Source organism: Tenrec ecaudatus, chromosome 10 (assembly GCF_050624435.1).
Source record: "Tenrec ecaudatus isolate mTenEca1 chromosome 10, mTenEca1.hap1, whole genome shotgun sequence".
Taxonomy (NCBI): domain Eukaryota; kingdom Metazoa; phylum Chordata; class Mammalia; order Afrosoricida; family Tenrecidae; genus Tenrec; species Tenrec ecaudatus.
Genome location: NC_134539.1, coordinates 152,270,266 through 152,275,642, shown reverse-complemented (window position 1 = coordinate 152,275,642; position 5,377 = coordinate 152,270,266).

Genomic DNA, 5,377 nt, shown 5'->3' with positions numbered 1-5,377 from the left:
GGTGTCTGCTGGGGGACAGAGGACAGGAGGCAGGCAGGGCCCCGCCTGGGGAAGTCCCCAGGACCCCAATCCAAGAAGGAGGTGTGCAAGCCCCATCCCCGGGACCAGTGAACTCAAGCTGCTTTGGGAACGGGTTCTTGGAAGACGTTCTCTGCTAACACAAGGCCCTGCTGCAGTTGCGGGAGGAGTGTGTGGGGAGCGGGATGGTGGATCCTAACCTAGTGAGAGTACTGTCCTTATACAAGAGAAGAGACACACACAGTGGAGCTAGGCTGCCACCGCAAGCCCAGGCCACCAAGGAGCGTCTCCTCGCCTTCAGCGGTAAGGAAGGTCCTGCTGACACCTTGACTTTGGGCCCCAAGCCTGCAGAGCTTTGAGACGACACATTCGGTTCTCACGGGCACACCCAAACGCAAACCCATGGGCCTCGAGTCGACGGCCACTCCTAGTGACCTAGTAGGACAGAGTAGCAGTTCCCCCCTAGGATCTCCAAGGCTGCCCATCACTCTGCAGTCCCGAGGCTGGAACTGGTGGGTTTGAACCTCTGGAAGCGTAACCCACCAGGCCCCGGGGTTCCTTTAGAAGGTTTGGAAAATACATGGGCATAGAGCGTTATCCTTGTAGAGATGACACTATGTCCGCTGGGCTTATGGAGAATGTGTTGGCCACGCTCTGTGAAGATGGAGCCTGGTGGGTCCAGCCTAGCAGATACACGTAACTGGGGGGTAGGAAGGGGCTGGAGATGTGCTGGCTGCTAATCACAAGGTCAGCTGTTCGAAACCACTGGCCACTCCGAAAGAAAGAGAGGGGCTTTCTATTCCGGGAGAGAGCTGCCGTTTCGGAAACCCACGGGGACAGTTCTACCCTGTCCTAAAGGCGCTGTGAGTCAGCATCAACCGGATGGCAGGGCGATAGGAAAAAGAATTCGGTCTCAGGATGGGAGGAAGGTTTATTAACGCTCTGCGTTACGCAGATGACACTGAAAGCGAGGAAGACTTGAAGCACTTGCTAACGGAGATAGAAGCCTTCAAGATGGAGCACAACTCAGCGGAAAGGTCACAGTCTGCAGCACGACTGGTTCCTCGGTAAGATCGTGGTAAGCGGAGAACAGATGGAAGTGGCCAAAGCTTCCCTCCTGCTTGGATCCACAGTCAGTGCTCACAGAAGCAGCAGTCGGGCGATCAGAGGACACGCTGAATTGGGCACAAGACCTCTTTCCAGCGTTGAAGAGCCAGGAGGGTGCTTTGAGGACTCAGGTGCGCCTGGCCCGCGCCGCTGCTAGTTTCTACTGCCTCCTGTACCTGTGAAAGCTGGACCTTGAATGAGGACGACCAGAGAAGACTCGATGCAAGCCCACAGGTGGTGCTTGCGAGGAATACTGAAAGGACTCGGGCCGCCCAAAGAACGAACCGGTCCGTCTCAGAAGCAGCACAGGCGGAATGTCCCTGGAAGGCTAGGTTGGCGAGACTTGGTCTCATGCACGTTGGACTTGTTATCAGGAGAGACCAGTCCCTGGAGAAGGCCGTCGTGCTTGGTACGGTAGAGGGGCAGAGACAAAGAGGAGGACACGGTGGCTGTAAGGACGGGCTCAAACAGAACAATGTTGAGGATGGCGCCGAACAGGGAGGTGTTTTATCCTGTTGTACATGTGGTTGCTATGAGCTGGGGCTGACCCACCGGCACCGAACAACAACGATGACTGACGACACTGCAGGCGAGGGGAACAGGCACTTCTGAGCACGCACTCATTGCTCACGATCCCCCAGGTGGTTAACGCGCTTCCCATTTTACGAATGAAGAAACGTATGCCCAGAGAGATTGAATAACTAGTCCAAGGTCACAGCTCTCAAGTCCAGGCAGGGCCAAGACCCAGGCCCACCTGGCTATGGAGTGGAGGTTCCTCACCCATGGTCACACCTTCAGAAACACCTGGCAGCTTTGACAATGCAGGACCCCCAGGTTGAATCCCCGACCAGCTCCATCAGCGTCTCTTCCCATCCCCAGGAAGTTCCAATATGAAGCCAAGGTTGAGGACCACTGATGTTGCATGGGATGGGGCATGAGGCTCTTAATTCCTCAGCAGGCGATTCTCAAACCCAAGGTGCTCTTTCCAAAGATACAGATTCCCAGGCCCACCTCTGTCAATGTGGATCTGAGGTCTGGGGCGGGACCTAAACTCACTGTCATCCAGTCTACGCCAGCTCTATAGAACTGCCCTTGTGAGTTTCCAAGACTGCAACTCTTCATGGGAGTAGAAAGCCCTGTCTTTCTCCCGTGGAGCAGCTGCTGGTTTTGATCTGCTGACTTTGCAGGTAGTAGCTAACAGGGGTTCCAGCAGGGGGAGGGGTTCTGAACCCAAACCAAGCCCATTGCCATGCAGTTGATGCAGCCTCATCTAGACCCGAGGGCAGAATCGAACTGCCCCTGGGCGTTTCTGAGACTGTAACTCTTGGTAGGAATAAAAAACCTGGTTCATCTCCTGCAGAGCAGCTGGTGGTTTTGAACTGCTGACCTTGCCGTTAGCAGCCTAATGCTTAACCACTGTGCCGCCAGGGTTCCTGAACAGACACGTGTCTACTTTCCCCACCCCCCACACCCCCAGGGCTGCCAGGAACCAGTCCAGGGGATCCCCAACTGCTAGGGTGAGAGATGGGGGCCAAGAATTACCCTGCAGATTGTGGCCCACGTGTGACCACTACGCCCCCAGGGCTCCTAGCAAAGACAGGGCTTGGTGAGGAGGCAGCACCTCCAGTAACATCCTCTCTGGGAGCCACCACACTGTCACAGCTCAGCACCTGCGCCCAACTCCATTCCCTCAACCCCTCCTTCAGGGAATCGGTGCCCTGGCAGCCCAGCAGAGGCAGCCCCAGACCCGCTCTGCCTCACAGGCTCTCTGGGGGACCCTGTACCCCAGAGAGGGGGATCCCAGGGTCCTTTAGGTGCCCCAGCAGGCTCCCAGGTACGATGCTGGCCCCTGGGCAGGGTCTTGGCCCTATGGGCTGTGTGGTGGTGTCGTATAATTACGGATGCCTAGTCCTCCTTTCAAATGACAGGGGCGGAGAGCCAGCCAGCTCCTGGGATCCAGGAGGAAACTCCGGGAAAACAAAACGGATCTCTAGTCCAGCTCTTATTTCTACCAGCTTCATCCTTCCTGGGAACTTCCCTAGGCCCAGTGGGGGCAGGGCAGAGGCATCCTGTGTCTGTCGGGGCAGACAGAGGGGCGGTTTAAGAGCAGGCTGGGAGACAGGGCAGCTCACCCAAGGACCCAAGCAGGCTCGGTCTCAGCCGCTAAGGGCACGGAGATGAATGGTGAAGGCAGCACAGGGGGGGCTCGCAGGACATGGACTGCCCCCTCCATGAGACAATCATCACGGGGTTCCAAGCAGTGCCCGAGGGGAGCAGTCTGTGCAGGGGGCCATGAGGGACCTGAGGGGTGGGGTGAGGGGGCCGGGTGGAGCCTCTACCCAGCGTGGGAACCTCAGACGCAGAGACAGGAGTCTCAAACTGGGACACACCAACCCAACCAGGCTGGGACCAGCAACAACAAAGCAGCCCACTGCTGAGCCCCCACCCCCTGCCCTGGGGGCAGTCGGATGGATAAAACAAAACTGCTTTTGTTCTTCTAGAAGGATCCCTGGGAAGAAGCTCTGAGCTTAAGAGAAAGAAGGTTTTCCCAGCAGTGAGGGTGGAAGGGGGTGGGAGTCTGCAGGAGGGTCATCCCATGCCCTTCCCATGGGACTCCCTAAGAGACAAACTTCCCCTCCTTCCTTGTCCCTGGGGCAGTCACCAGGAAGAAGGGCAGAGAAAGCATTTCCTGTCCTCTCCAGACACTCATAGGCGCCCTCTGGAATCCTGGGGGCCTGGCAACAGGGGTTAAGTGCTAGGTTGGACTTTGAACGCATACATCAGCAGTTCAGAGAAAGATGGGGCTCTCTACTTGGAACCCCCTGGGGGCAGTTCAAATCTGTCCCAAGGTGTCAGACTCCAAGGCAGTAGGCTTTGGGGAAAATTTTCTATTTCTATTGGAAAAAATCTCTCTGAGGCAGAAAGATGGGACTTCCCACTTCCACAAAGAGCTCGGGAACCCACAGGGGGCAGTTCTACCTTGTCCTAGAAGGTTGCTAAGCATCTTTATCGACTCCCTGGCGGTGAGTTTGGTTTCGGAGTCCTGCCTAGAAGCAGGTCCCCTTCCCTAGGGATGTCTCTTTCCCCACACCCTCTGGTCCCCGTGTGCGTTCTGCTAGGTTAATGCTAATAATATTGCGGTCCCCCTGGGGTGGCCCCCACCTGGAAGGGAGAAGATGAAGGGATACCTGGGAGGAGCCACCCAGAACTAAGGAGGTACAGGGGGATCAACCAGGTAGGTGGAAGCTGTGGACAGAAGAGAGTGGGCAAAGTGCCCCCTCCAGATGGAGGGGCCATAAATATAAAGATAACCTGTCTTCTGGAGGCTATGTTGTGTCCCTGAGGGCAAGGCTGTGGCCTCTTTCTCCCTCTGTCCTCAGTAGCTTGGCATGAAGAGGGGACCCAATACTCACTTTGTCACCTGCCAGGACCCTAGCTGTGACGCCACCCCCCACTCCCCCAGCCTTGTACCAGGTTCCTCCTTCTCCTCCTGCAGTGCTAAAAGGTGCGCCCAAGGGTCCCGAAAGGTCACCGGTGAAGGTGGGGTCTGAAACCTGGGAGAAGGCACCTGACAGCACCAGGGCACATGATGAGCCCTGAGCTGGCAGAGAGAAGGGCCAACTGAGGGGTGGGCGCGTGCGCGCTGTGGCCATGAGCGCGATGGCTATCGTGGCGGTGTCCACAGCGACCCCAGGCACGAGGGAAGACAGCCGCCGGGTCCTGAGCAAGCTCACCACTGCCTGCTCGTGGCAGCCCACGGTTGAGCGTGATACCGGCGCGCCAACTAAAAGATGCATTCAAAGTGCCTGCCCGCTGGCGGGTGCTCACTAATGACGGGTAATGGTTCGTTTTGCCGTAGCCTAGCTTAACAAGAGCAAGGCCATCTTGTTTCAATCTGCCTTTAACCCCTGCTAGCCCTGAGCTCCTCCCCCCTCTTCTAAGGAGCCCTGGATTCTTCCGAGAGATGTCTTCAGCTAGCAAGAAATGCACACTCCCTCGCAAGACCTTGAATTGGTACTGTTCCTTCCAACACCGTTTCCCCGCCAACTTGATAAGAATGTAACCGCCTGAATATCCCTCCCCTTGAGCTAGCCCCCTCATTTGAATATAAAAAGTTTGGAATTTCTCTGCTGAGGACCCAGAGGTTCCCGGACGCTCTCCTGCTCTGGGTTCAGCTGTTTAATTAAGGCGCTAATCATTAATATAGTTTACAGCGCTCTAACAGGCCCCTGGCCCACCACTCAGCTCTCAC